The sequence below is a fragment of the Ovis aries genome, chromosome 1 (assembly GCF_016772045.2).
Source record: "Ovis aries strain OAR_USU_Benz2616 breed Rambouillet chromosome 1, ARS-UI_Ramb_v3.0, whole genome shotgun sequence".
NCBI classification, from domain to species: Eukaryota; Metazoa; Chordata; class Mammalia; order Artiodactyla; family Bovidae; genus Ovis; species Ovis aries.
In genome coordinates, this window is record NC_056054.1 from 276,427,597 (window position 1) to 276,450,239 (window position 22,643).

The following is a 22,643-nucleotide window of genomic DNA, read 5'->3' on the forward strand; positions in this document are numbered from 1 at the left end:
TTTCAGCATAATAACTTCAAAAAATCAGAGCAAAAGTCACATTAGATGTCACAGTTATGTGGATACATTGACTTAATATGTGAAATCAGCTTTGGATTATTACCATTTTTTTAATCTTGGAAATATTACAGCTCCACTGATTGAAACTTCATAACTTGTATGAAAGATTGCATCATATTTAAAGGAACTTTTTGGAATAGAATTTGGTCAGCATCATTCAAGCTTTCCACTGACCATACCTGTCAATCCATGTTTCTTGTTTTTTAGAATTCATTGTTTTAAAACTGAAAATATCAAAGGTCAAATTTTCATGGCCCTAAGTCTGAAGGAATTATTTTATGTCTTAAATTCCTATCATTTAAACAAAATTAAAAGATACTGATACATTTTTTTTCTATGTGGAGTTAAGAAGGAAGTCATTTCTCAGTAGAGATAGAACAGTGTATGTTGTCAACAGGCAATGCTTTCATTAAATCTCCAAGAAATAGCTATTTCAGTATAAATGCTCCAGATGGCTTCATCCCAGCCTTCCCACCGCTCCACACTCTCCCCACTGATGCAAGTCTTTTTATACATACACCAATGTGCACACGTATCCCTCCAAGGACTGATGCTTTTTAATGAGTGTAAAGGGTATTTTTCTGATTTGACTTGGAATCTAGGTGGCAAACTCTGAGAACAACATTCACCGCTAAGGCACCAGGAGTCTCGCTGAAATTCACAAAGATCTTTATTTAGTGACTAGTTGGGAAGGATTTGGTTGATGATGGACTCCAAGAAATGCAGAGAGACAGTGCTCGGGAAGAAGTGATGACGCTTTCAAGAAGCACCTGGCTCTCGGAGCTGGGAGTGAGTGAGTCAGGTGAAACGGCCGAGGGCTACAGGCAGACCTACCTGTGCTTTCACGAGGGACTTGGTGAAGCTCTGGGCAGAAGCCCCTCTCCTTCGGGCGCTCGTGACTGTCGTGGCGTGGAGTTAGGGTAGGAGTCATTCTCTCTTCCTTCGCGTGGCCTGCCACTACACATCAGAGGCCGCTAGCTCTGGGGGCACGCGAGGCAGACGCTGTCACCGTCCTCTCCACTGGCCTCTGTGGGAATGGCGTTTCAGAGTGGCTATTTGGGACACAGCTGTCTCTGTGCTACCCGGTTTTTCAGCACCGACATGAGTATTACGGCAAAATATTGACAGCAGCAAATGAGACCAAATCCTGCTATAAACCCCTGGGGTACCAGTACCTGCCAGGTGAAGTTCACGCCCTCTGGGGACTCCCAGAAATACTCAGAGGAGATTTTGAAAATGGAAGAAGGTTCCACTCTGGGCAGACAGGGAAAGAACAAGAACTTTGGATTCTTGAAAATTCATTTGTCTCTGCAAACAGAACAGGTTTTGATTTTGTCAGCATTACAAAGGGATACACTCTTAGCATAAAGCAACACAAATGTACTTTGGGAATGTCAGTTGCCATCCTGAGAATGAGTGTGGGAGGCTTGCTTTTTTCTTTTCTTTTTTTATTTTTATAAGCAGGAATAACCGTAACCATATGATTTAGGGAACAGTGCTTTGAACTAAGATATTGCTAATAGAGTAGCCCTCAAATAACTTTAGTATGTGAGCTAATAGAATGCTTAATAAAGAACTCTATGTGATGCCAAGAATACATTCTTTCACAATACAGTGGGATTTCATCAATCAATTCTGGCAAGCAGACCGGGTATGTTGTAGAATTTCAGAATCAAAATTAAAGCATTCCAGGATGAAGAAAAACCTGTTCTTTTACCAAGACAGTCTCTTTCCTTGTGAATTATGGCCTAGTGGAGAAATTTTTAATAGTTTTATTTTAGGACATTTAGAAATAACAGCGAAAAATGAAGCCTTTTGCTCAAAAATTTCCTGGTGTAATTTCTCAACGGCATTCTTTTGTTTCCCAATATGCAGGACTTATGAACAACTTGCTCAGATCTGTGAGTACTCAGGCATTGGTTTTCTTAAGCCCTCACTAGATTCTGGGCCCCAGGGCACTCTTTCATCTCCCAAGCTACAATATCTGGTTTTATTCTAGGGTGAAAAGGAGACGTTCCATTTATACCAATGACCCAATGGAGGGACATTATGATACAGAATATAGTCGTGAAATTGTCAACTGAGAATTTTTGGTGGCGGTGTAGGAATATTTCAGCCAAAATAGACAAGGAGATTCTGGTTGAAGTTTTGTTTCTGGAAACTTCTCTAGAAATTCTGGTTATTATAAATTAACTGTGTAATGCTGAGTCTTAATTAACATCACTGGGCCTCAATTTCCTGATAGAGACATTGATTTAAATAATGTTTTGTCAAGAATGAGTAATGGGAAACACAAATCCTATGAGATGCTGCTTTTCAAGAGGGGTCTATAATCCAAATAGGTTTAAAAATGTATCATATCAGCAGCCATTTCTCAAGTCTATGTGGCCATTATCACAAGTCAGCCCATTTATTTAATCATGGAAATCTTTTTCAAGTTACCCCCTATTAAAATCCAGATAAAGCACTTTAGAAAAGGTTCGATTAAATGATCCATGTGCCTACTTTATAAGAAAATCTTTTAAAATAATAGAGACTGGGATTTACGTGTATACACTACTGATGCTATGTAAAAAATAGATAACTATTGAGTACCTACTGCATAGCACAGGGAACTCTGCTCAGAGCTCTGTGGTGACCTAAATGGGAAGGAAATCCAAAAAAAGAGGGGATATGTGTATACCTGTGGCTGATTCATTTTGCTATACAACAGAAACTAATAACAACTTTGTAAACCAACTATACTCCAATAAATTTTTTTAAAATAAATAAAAATAATATTTCTAAGCTTCATGAAAATTATTGCTAAATGACAAAGTCATAAAATAAAATTATAAGCAAGCTAATTCTTTAATAAAGGAAAGAAATCTTCATTCTTATGGGCCAACTGTGAGGAAACGCACAAAATTGAAAACAGTCCTGTTAGAATGATACCATCAGGCTTTTATCACTCAAAACAACTTATTTGTCAATATGCTTTTATAATTAAAAAGTAATTTTTTACATAGAAGTGAAATTTTCCCTCTTTGTCTAGGAAAGAGTGTCATTCTTCCAGGTTTTAGATGGTTCTTTGATTTTCAGACTTTGGCTATAATAAATGGACATTTCAAACTTTCGGTGTCTCTTGCCTTAAGAAATAGTCACTAGCCTATGGCAACAGAAAACCATTACACACACACACACATACACGTATGTATCCCTTACACTTGTGCCAACTTCCTTGAGATGTTTGGCCAAACTGTTCAACCACTGTGTGGCCTTGTCCACTGAACTAGAAAAGAACACTCCTGACCTTATCATCATGACCCATATTCACTAGTCCTGTCTGCCAAGGCCAAATTGATTTGTGCACTCGCCTAGATGTGCTGATACGATCTTCCTGGTTTCTCTCTGCTTAGTGAATTTGAGATGGACAGATAGGGATTAGATTGCCCCTTCAAACAAAATTTGGGAAAAGTTTATCTTAGTTAAATTCTGTTTTCATTGATGCCAAGCCATTTCTTTGACGTTTTAGCTGTTTCATGGCTTGTCCTGTGGAAGAGTTGTGCTATTTACAGTTTAAAAATAAATAAAGGAAGAGTATTATCCCAATGACTCAAGCAGAGGCTCTCCTCTCTCAAGGAATAATTATTACTGATCCAAATAAAATTCACATTAGGAAAGAAATTAGGTGGCAGAAGACCTAAACAGACATTTCTCCAAAGAAGAAATACAGAGAGCAAATAAACACATGAAAAGATGCTCAACATTGCTTATTATTAGAGAAATGCAAATCAAAACTACAATGAGGTATCAGCTCACACCAGCCAGAATGGCCATCATCAAAAAAATCTGCAAACAATAAATGCTGGAGAAGACGTAGAGAAAAGGGAATATGCTCGCACAGTTGGTGGCAATGTAAATTGACACAGCTGCTGCAAGAATGATATGGAGATTTCTTTAAAAACAAGGAATAAAACTACATATGACCCAGCAATCCCACCACTGGGCAGGTGCCCTGAGAAAACCACAATTCAAAAAGACACATGCACCCCAATGTTCATTACAGCGTCGTTTACAACAGCCAGAACACGAGAGTAACCTAGACATCCATCAACAGATGAATGGACAGAGGAGCTGCAGTGTGTCTACACAATGGAATATTACTCACCGCAAAAAGGAGCACATGGGAACCAGTTGGAGTGAGGTGGATGAACTTAGAGCCTGTTATACAGACTGAGTGAAGTCGCTCAGTCGTGTCCGACTCTTTGTGACCCCGTGGACTGTAGCCTAGCAAGCTCCTCTGTCCATGGGATTCGCCAGGCAAGAATGCTGGAGTGGGTTGTCATTTCCTTCTCTACAGGATCTTCCCGACCCAGGGATTGAACCCGGGTTTCCCGCATTGGAGGCAGATGCTTTAACCTCTGAGCCACCAGGGAAGCCCAGGTCAGAAAGAGAAAAATACATTAATGTATATATATATATATATATATGGAATCGAGAAAATAGGTACTGATGAACCTATTTGCAGGGAAGGAATGGAAAGACAGACCGAGAGAAAGGACATGTGGACAGAGCTGGGGGAAGGAGTGTGGGATGAATGGAGAAAGAAGCGCTGTATACAGTACTCTGTGTAAAACAGACAGCTAGCGAAGCTGCTGTGTGCCAGGGAGCCCAGCCTGGCACTCTGTGATGGTTTAGCAGGGTGGGACGAGAGGAGGGCTGGAAGGGGGGCTCAAGAGGAAGGGGGCGTATATATATTCAGTTCTGACTGATTCGCGTTGTTGTATGGAAGAAACCAACACAACATGTAAAGCAACTATCCTCCAATTTTTAAAAAATAGTAAATTTTTAAAAAAGCTAAACAAACAAAAGGTCATACTTACTCCCTGGTGGCTCAGATGGTAAAGAATCTGCCTGCAATGTGGGAGATCCGGGTTCCATCCTGGATCTGGAAGATCCCCTGGAGAAGGGACTGGCTACCCTCTCCCGTATTATTGTCCGGAGAGTTCCATGGACAGAGGAGGCTGGCGGGCTACAGTTCACGGGGTCGCAAAGAGTCGGACACTGAGAGTGACTAACGCTGGCGCAGGGCCTTACAGTCCCAGGAGAGGAAGTCCCCCTCTCACTCCCTTTCACCTGGTGAGGCTGAACCTGATATTAAGAGGAAGCGCTGTCTTTCTTAGTTTTTTCTATGACAATGGTTCAGTCAGCATAGCTGCCGTTGGCAATAATTACCTCTGTCTCCATTTCATGTCTCTTCCCCTGCAGCCTTGGGACACTAAGAGCTTTGTCTTCTGCCAGCCGGGCTGCTGCAGGGAGCCTCTCCACTAGTTTAATGCTGAACTCGAGCTTGTTTTAGAAATACATGCACATGACTGGCGCCTTCAGCTGGTTGGCTGCATGTGTTTTCAGCGCTGCTCACTCCGAATAGTTGCAGCGTGCACTCAGACCCTTCTCGTATTCCAGGATACTGACCAGAGCACTGCTTTCCTTAGTGCCAGGATGTGAGGGCTGAAAAAGAGAAAGTGGAGGAGAGAGAAGAGTGAAAGACAGAAGGAAGGAAACAAAGAAAATTCTAAGGTCAACGTGAGTGAGTGATAGTTGCTCAGTTGTGTCCGACTCTCTTGACCCCTTGGACTGTAGCCCGCCAGGCTCCTCTGTCCACAGCATTCTCCACGCAATAATACTGGAGTCGGGTGGGAAATACCATTTCCTTCTCCAGGGAAGGTAAGTATGAGATAGTAAAGAAAAATGGTTGTTCCTCTGCTTTTCAATCAGTCATAATGAGATACGTGGGGTTGCAAAGAGTCGGACATGACTGAGTGACTGAACTGAATGAGATGCAACTCGCTAAGTTACGTCACACTCTCTGCAGTCCCATGGCCTGCAGCATGCCAGGCTCCCCTGTCCTCCACTATCTCCAGGAGTTTGCTCAGATTCATGTCCCTTGAGTCAGTGATGCTATCTGACCATCTCATCCTTTGCTGCCCCTTCTTATTGTCCTCATTCTTTCCCAGCATCACAGTCTTCTTCGGCATGTCTGCATTACACATCAAGTGGCCAGACTATTGGAGCTTCAACTGCAGCATCAGTTCTTTCAATGATTTTAGGGTTGATTTTCTCTAGGATTAACTGGTTTGATCTCCTTGCTGTCTCAGGGACTCTCAAAATTTCTCCAACACCCTAATTTGAAAGCATCAGTTCTTTGACACTCAGCCTTCTTTATGGTCCAACTCTCACATCCATACATCACTACTGGAAAAACCATAGCTTTGGCTATACAGAATTTTGTCAGCCAAGTGATATCTCTGCCTTTTATTACACTGACTATGTTTGTTAGAGCTTTCTTCCAAAGAGAAAGCATCTTTTAATTTCATGGCTGCAGTTACAGTCTGTAGTGATTTTGAGCCCAAGGGGAGGGGGCGGAAATCTCTCACTGTTTCCACTGTTTCCCCATCTATTTGCCATGAAATGATGAGATCAGATGCCATGACCTTAGTTTTTTGAATGTTGAGTTTGAAGCCAGCTTTTTCACTCTCCTCTATACCTTCATCAAGAGGTTCCTTAGTTCCTCTTCACTTTCTGCCATTAGGACAGTATCAGATGCATATTTGAGGTTGTTGATATTTCTCCCGGCAATCTTGCTTTCAGCTTGTGCTTCTTCCAGCCCAGCATTTCTCATGACATACTCTGCATATAAGTTAAATAAGCAGGGTGACAATATACAGCCTTGATGTACTTCTTTCCCAATTTGGAACCAGTCTGTTATTACATGTCCAGTTCTAACTTGCTTCCTAACCTGCATATAGCTTTCTCAGGAGGCAGCTCAGGAGGTCTGGTACTCCCATCTCTTCCAGAATTTTCCACAGTTTGTTGTGATCCACACAGTCACAGGCTTTAGCCTCATCAATGAAGCAGTAGATATTTTCTTTGGAATTCTCTTGCTTTTTCCATGATCCAACGGATGTTGGCAATTTGATCTCTGGTTCATCTGCCTTTTCTAAACCCAGCTTGTACATCTGGAAGTTCTCAGTTCACATACTGTTGAAGCCTCAGTTCAGTTCAGTCGCTCAGTCATGTCCGACTCTTTGTGACCCCATGAATTGCAGCACGCCAGGCCTCCCTGTCCAACACCAACTCCCAGAGTTCACTCAGACTCATGTCCATCGAGTCCGTGATGCCATCCAGCCATCTCATCCTCAGTCGTCCCCTTCTCCTCCTGCCCTCAATCCCTCCAAGCATCAGAGTCTTTTCCAGTGAGTCAACTCTTTGCATGAGGTGGCCAAACTACTGGAGCTTCAGCTTTAGCATCATTCCTTCCAAAGAAATGTCAGGGCTGATCTCCTTCAGAATGGACTGGTTGGATCTCCTTGCAGTCCAAGGGACTCTCAAGAGTCTTCTCCAACACCACAGTTCAAAAGCATCAATTCTTTGGTGCTCAGCCTTCTTCACAGCCCAGCTCACATCCGTACATGACCACTGGAAAACCATAGCCTTGACTACATGGACCTTAGTTGGCAAAGTAATATCTCTGCTTTTGAATATATGTCTAGGTTGGTCATAACTTTCTTCCAAGGAGTAAGCGTCTTTTAATTTCATGGCTGCAGTCACCATCTGCAGTGATTTGGGAGCCCAAGAAAATAAAGTCTGACACGGTTTCTACTGTTTCCCATCTATTTCCCATGAAGTGATGGGACTGGATCCCATGATCTTCATTTTCTGAATGTTGAGCTTAAAGCCAACTTTTTCGCTCTCCTCTTTCACTTTCATCAAGAGGCTTTTTAGTTCCTCTTCACTTTCTGCCATAAGGGTGGTGTCATCTGCATATCTGAGGTTATTGATATTTCTCCTGACAATCTTGATTCCAGCTGTGTTTCTTCCAGTCCAGCGTTTCTCATGATGTACTCTGCATAGAAGTTAAATAAGCAGGGTGACAATATACAGCCTTGACGTACTCCTTTTCCTATTTGGAACCAGTCTGTTGTTCCATGTCCAGTTCTAACTGTTGCTTCCTGACCTGCATATAGGTTTCTCAAGAGGCAGGTCAGGTGGTCTGTATTCCCATCTCTCTCAGAATTTCCCACAGTTTCTTGTGATCCACACAGTCAAAGGCTTTGGCATAGTCAATAAAGCAGAAATAGATGTTTTTCTGGAACTCTCTTGCTCTTTCCATGATCCAGCAGATGTTGGCAATTTGATCTCTGGTTCCTCTGCCTTTTCTAAAACCAGCTTGAACATCAGGGAGTTCACAGTTCATGTATTGCTGAAGCCTGGCTTGGAGAATTTTGAGCATTACTTTACTAGCATGTGAGATGAGTGCAATTGTGTGGTAGTTTGAGCATTCTTTGGCATTGCCTTTCTTTGGGATTGGAATGAAAACTGACCTTTTCCAGTCCTGTGACCACTGCTGAGTTTCCCAAATATGCTGGCATATTGAGTGCAGCACTTTCACAGCATCATTTTTCAGGATTTGAAACAGCTCAACTGGAATTCTGTCACCTCCACTAGCTTTGTTCATAGTGATGCTTCCTAAGGCCCACTTGACTTCACATTCCAGGATGTCTGGCTCTAGATTAGTGATCACATCATCATGATTATCTGGGTCGTGAAGATCTTTTTTGCACAGTTCTTCTGTGTATTCTTGCCACCTCTTCTTAATATCTTCTGCTTCTGTTAGGTCCAGACCATTTCTGTCCTTTATTGAGCCCACCTTTGCATGAAATGATCCCTTGGTATCTCTAATTTTCTTGAAGAGATCTCTAGTCTTTCCCATTCTGTTCTTTTCCTCTATTTCTTTGCATTGATCAGTGAAGAAGGCTTTCTTATCTCTTCTTGCTGTTCTTTGGAACTCTGCATTCAGATGCTTATATCTTTCCTTTTCTCCTTTGTTTTTTGCCTCTCTTCTTTTCACAGCTATTTGTAAGGCCTCCCCAGACAGCCATTTTGCTTTTTTGCATTTCTTTTCCATGGGGATGGTCTTGATCCCTGTCTCCAGTACAATGTTACGAACCTCATTCCATAGTTCATCAGGCACTCTATCTATCAGATCTAGACCCTTAAATCTATTTCTCACTTCCACTGTATAATCACAAGGGGTTTGATTTAGGTCATACCTGAATGGTCTAGCGGTTTTCCCGCTTGAAGGATTTTGAGCATATCCTTGCTAGCGTGTGAGATGAGTGCAATTGTACAGCACTTTGAGCATTCTTTAGCATTGCCCTTCTTTGGGATTGGAATGAAAACGGACCTTTTCCAGTCTTGTGGCCACTGCTGAGTTTTCCAGATTTGAATGGCTTGTCTTAGAAATGAACTGAGATCATTCTGTCATGTTTGAGATGGCATCTGAGTACTGCATTTCAGACCCTTTTGTTGACTATGAGGACCATGCCATTGCTTCCCATTCTTGTCCACATTAGTAGTATAATGGTTGGACTGTCTGAACTAAATTCAACCATTCCCATCCATTTTAGTTCACGGATTCTTAAGAGGTCAGTGTTCAATCTTGTGATTTCCTGCTTGACTCTGTCCAATTTAACTTGATTCATGGACCTAACATTCCAGGTTCCTGTGCAATTTTATTCTTTACCGCATCAGACTTTACTTTCACCACCAATACACCCACTACTGCCTGTCATTTCCTCTTTGGCCTAGCTGCGTCATTCTTTCTGGAGCTATTAGTAATTGCCCTCTACGCTTCCCCAGCAGCATAGAGGACACATTCTGATCTGGGGGCTCATCTTCTGGTGTCCTATCTTTTAGCCCTTTCATACTCTTCATGGTGTTCTTGCAGCAAGAATACTGCAGTATGTTGCCATTTCCTCCTCCGATGGACCACGTTTTGTCAGAACTCTCGCTATAACCTGTCTTGGATGGCCCTGCGTGGCATGGCTCATAGCTTTATTGAGTTTGCAAGCTCCTTCACCATGACAAGGCTGTGACTCATGAAGGGTGATAAATCATTTACCAAAATTAAAAAGCACCTACTTGAAGTAGACCAATTTCAATGAGATTTGACAGATTTATTTACCTTTTGGCTTCCCCCTCACCTCTCATGACCCATTATACTCAATACCCTGAAACCACTGCCTCAGGTAACCACTAACCTGCTTTCTGTCGCTGTAGGTTGATTTTTCCTATTGTTGACATAAATAAATGGAACCAAACTTCATGTGGGACTTCTTTCATTCAGTATTATGTTTTTGCAATTCATTCACACTGTAAAATATAATCCATTTCTTCTTTCTAAGTACTATTCCACAGTATATATTGTGGCTATGCCACAATTTTTTTTTTTTTTTTCTTATCCATTCACCAACTGACAGCCAGTTAGGTTTTTTAGAGCTTAGCACTATTAGGAATAAATAGCTATGAACGTTTGTGCACAGGTCTATATGTGGATACATGCTTTCATTTCTCTTGCATAAATATCTAGGAGTGAGACAGCAAGACCATTAGGTAGCAGATTTTTAAAAACCACAGAAGTTTCTCTAAATCTTTGTTTCTCCTGCTTTACATTATTCACCAAGCTTTCTCAGCTCCCTCAAAGGTGTCTGCCTTCAAACAACAAGAATAGGACTGTCTGAATAAAGGAAAAGGGAAGTGAAGCAGAAGTTTTTCCCAGGCACGTCTTCTGTTCAGACTGCGTCTGATTGTACTGGCCAGGAGAAAGTTCCAGATGACCTCATCTGTTCAACACTGTTGTCAATAATCTTGCTCTCAAATTTCTCTTTCCAATGTTGCATTGCTTGTCTATAGAAACTGGATTGATTTTTAGCTGTTGACTTTAGTTCCTGTGGCCTTCCTAGCCTCACTTAATGTTTCTAGACGTTTTTTGGTAGGTTCCTTGGAATTATCATGTTAAAAATTAAAATCATGTTATTTGCAAGCAGGAAGAGTATAATCTCTCTCTCTCTCTCTCTAAATTTCTTTTTCTTGCCTTATTACAAAAATTAGGGGTGGTAAGAAAGGATATCCTTGTCTTTTCCTGATAGGAGGGGAAATCATTCATCCTTTCAGTATTAGAATGATGTTAGTTTTACATATATTTTTTGCAGATGCCCTTTATCAAATCGAGGAAATTACTTTCTACTCATAGTTTGTTAAGAGCAGGATATTTTCAAATTTTTCTGCATGTTGAGAGTATCGAGCAGGTTTCCCCCTTACAGTGTTACTGCGGTGAGTTGCACAGGTTGACCCCACTTACTGAGGCAGTGCTGGAGCCTCTGGATAACTCTGCTTGTTCATGATGCATTGTTCTTTCTACATAGTACTGGACTCAATTTGGTATTTTTGAGGGCTTTTTTTGTCTGTGTTCTTGGGAAATATTGGTGTGCAGTCTTTGGTAATGCCCTGGTTTTTATGAGATAATGCTAGCCTTGTGAATTGAGAAGTCTCTCTCCCTTTTCTATTTTGTGGAAGTGTTTGTGTAAATTTAGTGTCATTTCTTCCTTAAATACTTAGCAGGATTTATCAGTGAAATCATGGGATCTATATTTTTTTAAACTTGGAACTTATTTTTAAAAATAATTATAGAGCTATTTAGGTTATCTATTTCATTATGTGGGGGGAGGCTTTAGCAGTTTGCCAGTTTTGAGGTATTGGTCCATTTCGATTGCAGAATTTATGTACACAGAGGTGTTCATAGCATTTCCTTATTATCTTTTACCTTCTCCATCTGTGGTGATATCATCTCCTTTATTCCTGATGTGGGTAATTTGTGTCTTCTTCTTTTTTTGCCATTTTGCTAGACTTAAATTTTTTTTTTTTTTTACTGATATTTTCAAAGAATCAATTTTTGGCTTTGTCTATTGCTTTTCTGTTTTGAGTTCTGCTTCATATTATTTTCTTTCTTCCACTCAGCTGGGTTTATTTTCTCTTCTCTATTTCATTTCTAAAGGAGGTAACTCAAGCTATTTCTCTAAGGCTTTCTCTCTTTTATATTATAAGCATTCATGCTCTAAATTTCCTTCTAAGCATTGCTTTAGCTGCTTCTACAAGTTTTGATATGTTGTATATGAGTTTTTGTTCACTTCATAATATTTTCTATTATCTTTTGATACTCCTTCATCGACCCATGGATTATTTAGAAGTATGTTGTTTACTTTGTTAGTTTTTGGAGTTTTTCCTATTATCTTTCTGCTACTGATTTCTAGTTTAATTGCATTATGTCTGAACATATACTTTGTATAAATTTGATTTTCTCAAATTTAACTACCCTTGGATTTTTGACTGGTCATCTAATCAGCAACTGCTATTCCAGTGAAACAAAAGTTCTAAATATAGAAATGCTTACTGGATAGATTAAAATCAGGTCAATATGTTGCCTCAATACCACTGGTCAAGATGCTCTCCCAGCATCTTCATAACGAACATCGACTTGTTTTGCATACTTATAATCAGTTGGAAATTTTGAAAGAAATATTTCAAATATTAGAAGCTTATTGTTTGGGGAGTCATGTGGATAACGTACTTCAGTTTATGAATAGAATTTCCCATTCCACCCTACTCTTACCTCATTCATTTCAGCCAATAGGAAGGGAAACTTCATGATTGGATAAAATTTCTAAAACAATCATGAAACAGTTTCAGAAATAGAAGTTTGGGAAGGATGTCCTAGGGAGAAATTTTTCTCTAGAGTAGTATTTTCCTCATTGCAGGCTTGTCTATTCATGGTTTATTTTTCACAAGTCATAAGGTGTCCTGGAAGGCATGATAATGCACAGTGTTGGGGCTTTAATATGCAAACGAGTAGCCTCCTAATATTGGAGAAGGCAATGGCACCCCACTCCAGTACTCTTGCCTGGAAAATCCCATGGATGGAGGAGCCTGGTAGGCTGCAGTCCATGGGGTTGCTAAGAGTTGGACATGACTGAGCGACTTCCCTTTCACTTTTCACTTTCATGCATTGGAGAAGGAAATGGCAACCCACTCCAGTGTTCTTGCCTGGAGAATCCCAGGGACGGGGGAGACTGGTGGGCTGCCGCCTATGGGGTCGCACAGAGTTGAACACGACTGAAGCAACTTAGCAGTAGCAGCCTCCTAATATGGAGTTCTCAGCATGGAAAAAAAAAAAAAAAAACAACTTTCTCTACTGTACCATAATTTCCCTGTTAGAGAACCTCTGTTCAAGGGCTTGAGCATCCCAATCCATTGCTCTGGAATTTTACTATGAATGACTCTCCTGAAAGCATCCAGGGCATTCCTCTCTGGGTAACGTCACAAAAGCCATGGCTATAACCAATATGTGGCTTACTACTGCTCCCAGGTAAGCAGTTCTCTGGAATATGCTCAGTTAGCTTATTCTACCCCACTCATGCAGTAGTTGTCCTTGGATTTCTTGTTAAGTTTGAAAACACTTTGCCAATAAAATTATGTTATAAAATAGTGAAGGAGATTGAACAGACCCAAAACCAACTTGGCACTGGTGAGAGGCAGGAATCAGTGGACAACTGCCTCAGCCTCCCCAGCCCCAGGCGGGCAATCCTGCACTTCATTCTTCATGGCTCCTCTGAGCCTCTAATGGGACTCAGCCCTGGTTGCTTTCCTTGTAATCCGCTGGTTAACACTCACTTCACTGGGTTTTTCCCCTTTCATGTCTCACTTTGATGGCTCCTCAACTCTTCTCCTAGAACTCTTCTTCTGCTAGAAACTACGTCCTAGTGTCTGCTCTCAGGGGAATCCAAAATAAAATAGGAACTGTTCAGTATGTATTTGTCAGACAGATTTTAAAATGTAGCTTCATAGAAAGAAAACATGACAGGTAGAACATTAAATAGAGAGTGCAGTAAGACAGCCTGGAGGCGTTCTTTGCATTGAGGAGTGGGATGTCCAGCTCCCTGGTGGGATGTCAGGGATGTCCCCCCAGCTGAGAGAAGTAGGGGGACCTTGTTATTGGTCCTCAAGGGGCCTCTGTGGTGCCATTTTGGGGAATGGGTTGGTTGTGTCATCACTGGGCAGTGATAAAATTCTTGATTGTCCTCTTGACCTTCTCTGACACCAGCCCTCTGGGGAGGCTGGGGCATCTTGTTGCGGTCTTTTGAGAGTGGAAATCTAGGCTCTTCTCTCAGCTTTGCTGGCCTGGGCAGGGGCAGGGCACAGTGTTTCCTGTGGTGTATGGCTGGAGTAGGGTGGTTGTTACCTAAAACTTTTCTGTCTTGCTAGCCCACCCATTTTCTTTTTCTCTTCTTTTCTTCCAGTGAAAGTAGGTTGGGGCGGGGGGGGTTCTTTTCCTTGTGTCCATTGGCATTTCTGGGCTGCTGGCTTCTTCAGCTCCAAGTTCGTGGTATATGAGGCAGAAAAGAAACTCAAGGAACTTAGCAGTATGCTGTTCCTTGGGTCCTGGGGTCCCTGGCTGGTCTGCCTTCTTGCTGGTTTGTGGAGTTTTCCAGTGTTTGTTTTATACATAATTTCCAGGGGTTTTAGTTGTACTTAGTAAGAGGAACAAGATAAAGTAGGTCTATTCTATTTTTGTGAAAGTGGAAGTCTCAATAACCTTTACAAGTATGAAGAATTCCTGAGACCAAAAGATTTGAGAATTTCCGATTAAATTCAAGGGTTCCTAGGTTCTAGATTTCATGGATCTGTAAAACAAAATGAAATCAAAGATTTTTAAAGGTGGCCTCAATAAGATTGCTTAAAATCAAAGACAGCATAAAACAAAAGCATCCACTCATAATTTGTCACAACCAAGGAAGAAACAAAATGTCTCAGAAGTTGTAGTCCTTTTAGCTCAGTTCAGTCGCGTCTGACTCTTTGTGACCCTATGGACTGCAGCACACCAGGCTTCCCTGTCCATCACCAACTCCCAGAGCTTACTCAAACTCACGTCCATTGAGTGGGTGATGCCATCCAACCATCTCATCCTCTGTCATCCCCTTCTCCTCTGCCTTCAATCTTCCCCAGCATCAGGGTCTTTTCCAATGAGTCAGCTCTTCCCATCAGGTGGCCAAAGTATTGGAGCTTCAGCTTCAGCCTCAGTCCTTCCAATGAATATTCAGGACTGATTTCCTTTAGGATGGACTGGTTGAATCTCCCTGCAGTCCAAGGGACTCTCAAGAGTCTTCTCCAACACCACAGTTCAAAAGCATCAATTCTTTGATACAGTCCTTTAAGATGTATAAATATAGCATTCTACAAATTTCACCTCCAGTTTTTTTTTTCATTTTTCTTAATTCACTCTGGCCCTATAAAAAGTCAATTTTACATAAGTACCCACTGAGAGACCAGTGTGTGAATACTCCTGCTCTTGTTCCCACGTATGACAATGGTGATTTTAAACTCACAATAACTGGCCCATAGTAAAGAGAGTATAAAATTTTGTTGAGTGAAATTCTTTTCGAATTTACTCTGTGGGTTTGCAGAGAAAGGCATCTTTTCACACTTGACCCGTGAGATCAAGCTGCCTGTCTCATGTAGGACACTGCAGCACATATACCCAGCTTCTGGGGCACACACACGACATGATGTTGCGATAAGGCCCCTGAGGAGCGCTGCAGCAGCAGGAGCTTGCTGCTGGTTCTGTTAGACGCTCAAGTTTTCCCCCATTTTTTTGTTTAACCCAGAGGCTGTTGTGATAGGTTTTTTTTTTTTGTTTTAATCACTAAATAAATAAAATAGTGGGTCCAATCTCGACAGATTTGGACACACTGACAGCATTACTCACTCTCTGAGGATCTGTGAGCCCGAGGTTTGAGGGGGCCATGGGCAGGGTCCTCTGTGCCTCCTCAGTTCTCCAGGGATGAGTAGAACATTTCTCCAGGATCCGGTGCTCAGCCACCAGGCCTATAGAAACACGGGAGCCTCTCTGAAACAGGGAAGGTTCTCTGTGTGAGAAGAAATCATCGGCACCCCTGTTGCGTTGGTGTACTTCAACACAGCTCTCTCTAGACAGAATGATTTCCCAAACAGCCACCCGTCCAAACGCAGGGCTCACTGCATCTCAAATCCCCAAAGGAAAAGTTTACAGTTATCAGTGGCACGTCCTTCCCAGGATGGATATAAGACAGATCTAGCTTTCTGCAGGGCCAGGAAGCATGGACTGCGGGAGAGAGCAAGTGCTCTCACAGCCTAATCAATCTCACAGAGCAGATGGATACGGCAATTAGTGCAGAAACAATTTTGCCAAGAATATTAACACTTCTTTAGTTTATCAAGAAGGGGTGAAATTTCTAGTCAATAATTTTCTAAATTTATAGCACCGTTACTGGTGAGGAGCTGGGTACAGGATCTCCAGTCCTGTGCTCTTGTGTGGCCCAGTGAGAAAATTAGTAGAAGGAAAGAACTGGGTTCTTCATACACATCAAGCAAAACATGGGATTGAGAACAAAAGAGTTTTCTATTTAATATGTGCGCCAACCCTTCTGAAATATTAAAGTGATTATTTTGTTTCCACACAAGTTGTCCAGAAAGTTGCTATAATTCTTACTTTGGCAAACCTAGGGATAGCTTAACGATCCAGGGCAGAGGTTGAGAAATACTGTCTGTAAAGGACTAGAGAGTAAATATTCATATTTTAGACTTAGGAGCCTTGTGGTTTCTTTCCCAACCATTCTAATTCTACTGCTATAGCATAAAAGGAGCCATAGATAATATGTAAAAGAAAGGGCATGGCTATGTTTCAATAAAACTTTATTTACAATACAGGTAGCAGAACAGACTTGACCCATGGGTCACAGCTTGCCAATCACCGATCCAGTGCACTGATTCTGTTGGTTGCTCCCCTCTGATATTATGTATAAAAAATATTTTCTTTTTCCAAAATTAGAGCACTTATTAGAATCACCAAACTTAAAAATAGGCAGTGTTTCTAGAATCACTAAAAGACGTCATTTTCCCACAATGGTTCCTGATTTTTTTTTTTTCTACTCACAACATGGAAATATGCAGAAGACGCGTTTCCCTTTGAGTAATCTCACTTATCAGCAAAGTCTTCCTCTTTCCCCCCAATCCTCCTCCTCCTCTTCCTGTGTCCCTCTTCCCTCTCCTAGCTCTTTTCTCTCCTTCACGTTCTTTTATCTCTTGCACAGTCCTCCTATTCCCTTTCCATACTTCTGAAGTTGAAGTATTTGGTCAAATAGAATGTTGTGGCATAGTCTAACCACCTAATCAAGAGTTGAGTGTTAAAGCTATCACCCTGGTGGTAGGTAGGGATAAAACAGTGAATGTCAAGGCCAAAACGGCAGCTGCATTTTAAGAGTTGAAAGAGATGTTGGGAGATCTACTGACTGTGACCAGTAACATGGGCTCCCTGTGCCTCAGGTTAATTATCAGTAATGTATCGATAGGAATGTATCTTAGTATCTACCTTATATGGTTGTTATATAGATTGGGTTTGTCATGTAAAGGGCCTTGGACAGTGCTCACACATAAAGCTCAGGAATAAAGTAAGGATACTTCTTCATACAATTTCAGTTCAATATTGAATTGGACCATCAAAAAATAAAATAAAATAAAGGAAATTAAGAAGGTATTTGGGTTAGAAGGAAGAAATAAAACTGCCCCTACTTGTTGTTGTTCAGTTGCCAAGTCACGTCTGACTCTTTGCCACCTCATGGACTGCAGCACACCAGGCTTCAGTGTCCTTTACTATCTCCTGGAGTTTGCTCAAACCCATGGCCATTGAGTTGGTGATGCTATCCAAACATCTCATACTCTGCTGTACACGTCTCCTCCCACCCTCAATATTTCATAGCATCAGTATCTTTTCCAATGAGTTGACTCTTCGCATCAAGTGGCCAAAGTATTGGAGCTTCAGCTTCAGCATCAGTCCTTCCAATGAATATTCAGGGTTGATTTCCTTTAGGATTGATTAGTTGGATGTCCTTGCAGTCCAAGGGACTCTCAAGAGTCTTCTCCAACACCACAGCTCAAAAGCATCAATTCTTCAGTGCTCAGCCTACTTTATGGTCCAACTCTCACATCCGTACATGACTACTGGAAAAACCACAGCTTTGACTATGTCAAAGTGACAAACTTTTGTCTAAGTTTGTCATAAATTTTCTTCCAGAGGCTTCTGGTTCACGATGGTGGAGCAGAAGGACACGTGCTCATCTCCTCTGAGAGCACAACTGCAATCAGCTGCTGAACAACAGGCTGATCGACAGGAGGATGCTGGAACCCACCTAAAAAAGAGACCCCACGTACAAAGACAAAGAAGCTGCGGTAAGAGCAGCGGAAGGGGCACAATCGTGGGAAAATCAGGCCACTCACTCCCCGGAGGGGTGACCCACAGACTGGAGGACAGCAACCCAAAAGGAGCTCTCCCACTGTTGTGATGGGCCTGAACCCCACATCAGGCTTCCCAGCCTGGGATCTGACAAGGACTGGGAATCCCCAGCAGATATGGACTTGAGGGTCAGCGGGATTTGATTTTAGGACTTCCAGGGGACTCGAGGAGACAGAGACTCCCCTTCTGAGGGCACAAACCAACTTCTGTGTGCACCAAGACCCAGAGGAGGGGAGCAGTGACCCCACAGGAGACTGAACCAGAACAACCTGCCAGAGTTGGAGGGCTCCTGCGGAGGAGTGGGTCGGCAGGGGCTCCACACAGGGCCGGGGTGCTGGAAGGTCCCCTTTGGTGTAAAGTCTCTTGGAAGTCAGCATAATTCCTACAATAGACCCCAGGGCTGGGTCGCCTCAGGCCAAACAACTACCAGGGAGGGTGTGCAATCCCACCCATCAGCAGAAAATTGGATTAAAGCTTTATAATCACAGAAAACTAGTCAATTTATTCACACTAGGACCACAGCCTTGACTAACTCAATGAAACCAAGCCATGCCTGCGGGGCAACCCAAGACGGGAGGGTCATGGTGGAGAGGTCTGACAGAATGTGGTCCACTGGAGAAGGGAATGGCAAGCCACTTCAGTATTCTTGCCTTGAGAACCCCATGAACAGTAGGAAAAGGCAAAATGATAGGATACCAAAAGAGGAACTCCCCAGGTCAGTAGGTGTCCAATATGCTACTGGAGATCAGAGGAGAAATAACTCCAGAAAGAATGAAGGGATGGAGCCAAATCAAAAACAATACCCAGCTGTGGATGTGACTGGTGATAGAAGCAAGATCCGATGCTGTAAAGAGCAATATTGCATAGGAACCTGGAATGTCAGGTCCATGAATCAAGGCAAATTGGAAGTGGTCAAACAAGAGATGGCAAGGGTGAACGTCGACGTTCTAGGAATCAGCGAACTAAAATGGACTGGAATGGGTGAATTTAACTCAGATGACCATTACATCTACTACCGTGGGCAGGTATCCCTCAGAAGAAATGGAGTAGCCATCATGGTCAACAAAAGAGTCCGAAATGCAGTACTTGGATGCAATCTCAAAAATGACAGAATGATCTCTGTTTGCCTCCAAGGCAAACCATTCAATATCATAGTTATCCAAGTCTATGCCCCAGCCAGTAATGCTGAAGAAGGTGAAGTTGAATGGTTTTATAAAGACCTACAAGATCTTTTAGAACTAACACCCCAAAAAGATGTCCTTTTCATTATAGGGGACTGGAATGCAAAAGTAGGAAGTCAAGAAACACCTGGAGTAACAGGCAAATTTGGCCTTGGAATGCAGAATGAAGCAGGGCAAAGACTAATAGAGTTTTGCCAAGAAAATGCACTGGTCATAGCAAACACCCTCTTCCAACAACACAAGAGAAGACTCTACACATGGACATCACCAGATGGTCAACACTGAAATCACATTGCTTATATTCTTTGCAGTCAAAGATGGAGAAGCTCTATACAGTCAACAAAAATAAGACTGGGAGCTGACTGTGGCTCAGATCATGAACTCCTTATTGCCAAATTCAGACTTAAATTGAAGAACAGAGGGAAAACTGCTAGACCATTCAGGTATGACCTAAATCAAATCCCTTATGATTATACAGTGGAAGTGAGAAATAGATTTAAGGGTCTAGATCTGATAGACAGAGTGCCTGATGAACTATGGAATGAGGTTCATGACATTGTACAGGAGACAGGGATCAAGACCATCCCCATGGAAAAGAAATGCAAAAAAGCAAAATGGCTGTCTGGGGAGGCCTTACAAATAGCTGTGAAAAGAAGAGAGGCGAAAAGCAAAGGAGAAAAGAAAAGATGTAAGCATCTGAATGCAGAGTTCCAAAGAATAGCAAGAAGAGATAAGAAAGCCTTCTTCAGCGATCAATGCAAAGAAATAGAGGAAAAGAACAGAATGGGAAAGACTAGAGATCTCTTCAAGAAAATTAGAGATACCAAGGGAACATTTGATGCAAAGGTGGGCTCAATAAAGGACAGAAATGGTCTGGACCCAACAGAAGCAGAAGGTATTAAGAAGAGGTGGCAAGAATACACGGAAGAACTGTACAAAAAAGATCTTCACGACCAAGATAATCACGATGTTGTGATCACTCACCTAGAGCCAGACATCCTGGAATGTGAAGTCAAGTGGGCCTTAGAAAGCATCACTACGAACAAAGCTAGTGGAGGTGATGGAATTCCAGTTGAGCTGTTTCAAATCCTGAAAGATGATGCTGTGAAAGTGCTGCACTCAATATGCCAGCAAGTTTGGAAAACTCAGCAGTGGCCATAGGACTGGAAAAGGTCAGTTTTCATTCTAATTCCAAAGAAAGGCAATGCCAAGGAATGCTCAAACTACCACACAATTGTGCTCATCTCACATGCTAGTAAAGCAATGCTCAAAATTCTCCAAGCCAGACTTCAGCAATACATGAAGTGTGAACTCCCTGATGTTCAAGCTTGTTTTAGAAAGGGCAGAGGAACCAGAGATCAAATTTCCAACATTGGCTGGATCATGGAAAAAGCAAGAGAGTTCCAGAAAAACATCTATTTCTGCTTTATTGACTATGCCAAAGCCTTTGACTCTGTGGATCACAAGAAACTGTGGGAAATTCTGAGAGAGATGGGAATACCAGACCACCTGACCTGCCTCTTGAGAAACCTATATGCAGGTCAGGAAGCAACAGTTAGAAGTGGACATGGAACAACAGACTGGTTCCAAATAGGAAAAGGAGTACATCAAGGCTGTATATTGTCACCCTGCTTATTTAACTTCTATGCAGAGCACCTCATGAGAAACGCTGGACTGGAAGAAACACAAGCTGGAATCAAGATTGCCGGGAGAAATATCAATAACCTCAGATATGCAGATGACACCACCCTTATGGCAGAAAGTGAAGAGGAACTAAAAAGCCTCTTGATGAAAGTGAAAGAGGAGAGTGAAAAAGTTGGCTTAAAGCTCAACATTCAGAAAAAGAAGATCATGGCATCTGGTCCCATCACTTCATGGGAAATAGATAGGGAAACAGTGGAAACCGTGTCAGACTTTATTTTGGGGGGGCTCCAAAATCACTGCAGATGGTGACTTCAGCCATGAAATTAAAAGATGCTTATTCCTTGGAAGAAAAGTTATGACCAACCTAGATAGTATATTCAAAAGCAGAGACATTACTTTGCCGACTCAGGTCCGTCTAGTCAAGGCTGGTTTTTCCAGTGGTCATGTATGGATGTGAGAGTTGGACTGTGAAGAAGGCTGAGCGCCAAAGAATTGATGCGTTTTGAACTGTGGTGTTGGAGAAGACTCTTGAGGGTCCCTTGGACTGCAAGGAGATCTGGCCAGTCCATTCTGAAGGAGATCAGCTCTGGGATTTCTTTGGAAGGACTGATGCTAAAGCTGAAACTCCAGTAGTTTGGCCACCTCATGCGAAGAGTTGACTCATTGGAAAAGACTCTGATGCTGGGAGGGATTGGGGGCAGGAGGAGAAGGGGACGACCAAGGATGAGCTGGCTGGATGGCATCTCGGACTCGATGGACGTGAGTCTGAGTGAACTCCGGGAGATGGTGATGGACAGGGGGGCCTGGCGTGCTGCGATTCATGGGGTCGCGAAGAGTCGGACACGACTGAGAGACTGAACTGAACTGAAATGAACGGAACTGGGCAAGGCCCTGCCCACAAGGGCAAGACCCAGTTTCCTCACCAGTCCCTCCCATCAAGAAGCTCACAAAGCCTCTCAGCCTCCCCCATCAGAGGGCAGACAGAAGCAGCACAAAGAAGCAGTCTCACAGTGGCTAAAACAAAAACCATATTACAGAAAGTTAATCATGATGAAAAAGCATAAAGTTATGTCCCAGACAAAGGGACAAGATAAACCCCCAGAAAAAGAACTAAAAGAAGTGGAGATAGGCAACCTTCCAGAAAAAGAATTCAGAATAATGATAGTGAAGATGACCCAGGATCTCCATAAAACAGTGGAGGCAAAGATTGGGAAGATGCAAGAAACGTTTGCCAAAGACCTAGAAGAACTAAAGATGAAAGAGCAGAGATGAATAAGACACTACAAGGATCCAGAGCAGAAGAGCTGAGGCAGAAGAACAGGTGAACGACCTGGAGGACAGAGTGCTGGAAATCGCTGCTGCAGAACAGAATACGGAAGAAAGAATGAAAGTAAATGAAGACAGCAGCACTTTCCCAGCATCATCCTTCAGGATTTGAAACAGCTCAACTGGAATTCCATCACCTCCACTACCTTTGTTCGTGGTGATGCTTTTAAGGCCCACTTGAGTTCACATTCCAAGATGTCTGGCTCTAGATTAGTGATCACATCATC

At 42.3% G+C, this 22,643-nt stretch overlaps 1 long non-coding RNA gene across 1 annotated transcript; it reads right to left on the reverse strand.

Moving 5' to 3' along the window:
- Window positions 1-708: 708 nt before the first annotated feature.
- LOC132658646 (uncharacterized) lies at window positions 709-15,994 on the reverse strand. Its single transcript, XR_009598538.1, has 2 exons — window positions 15,704-15,994; window positions 709-5,553 (listed from the first exon to the last, which is right to left on the reverse strand). It is a non-coding gene; the product is annotated as an uncharacterized LOC132658646 (long non-coding RNA).
- Window positions 15,995-22,643: the final 6,649 nt, after the last annotated feature.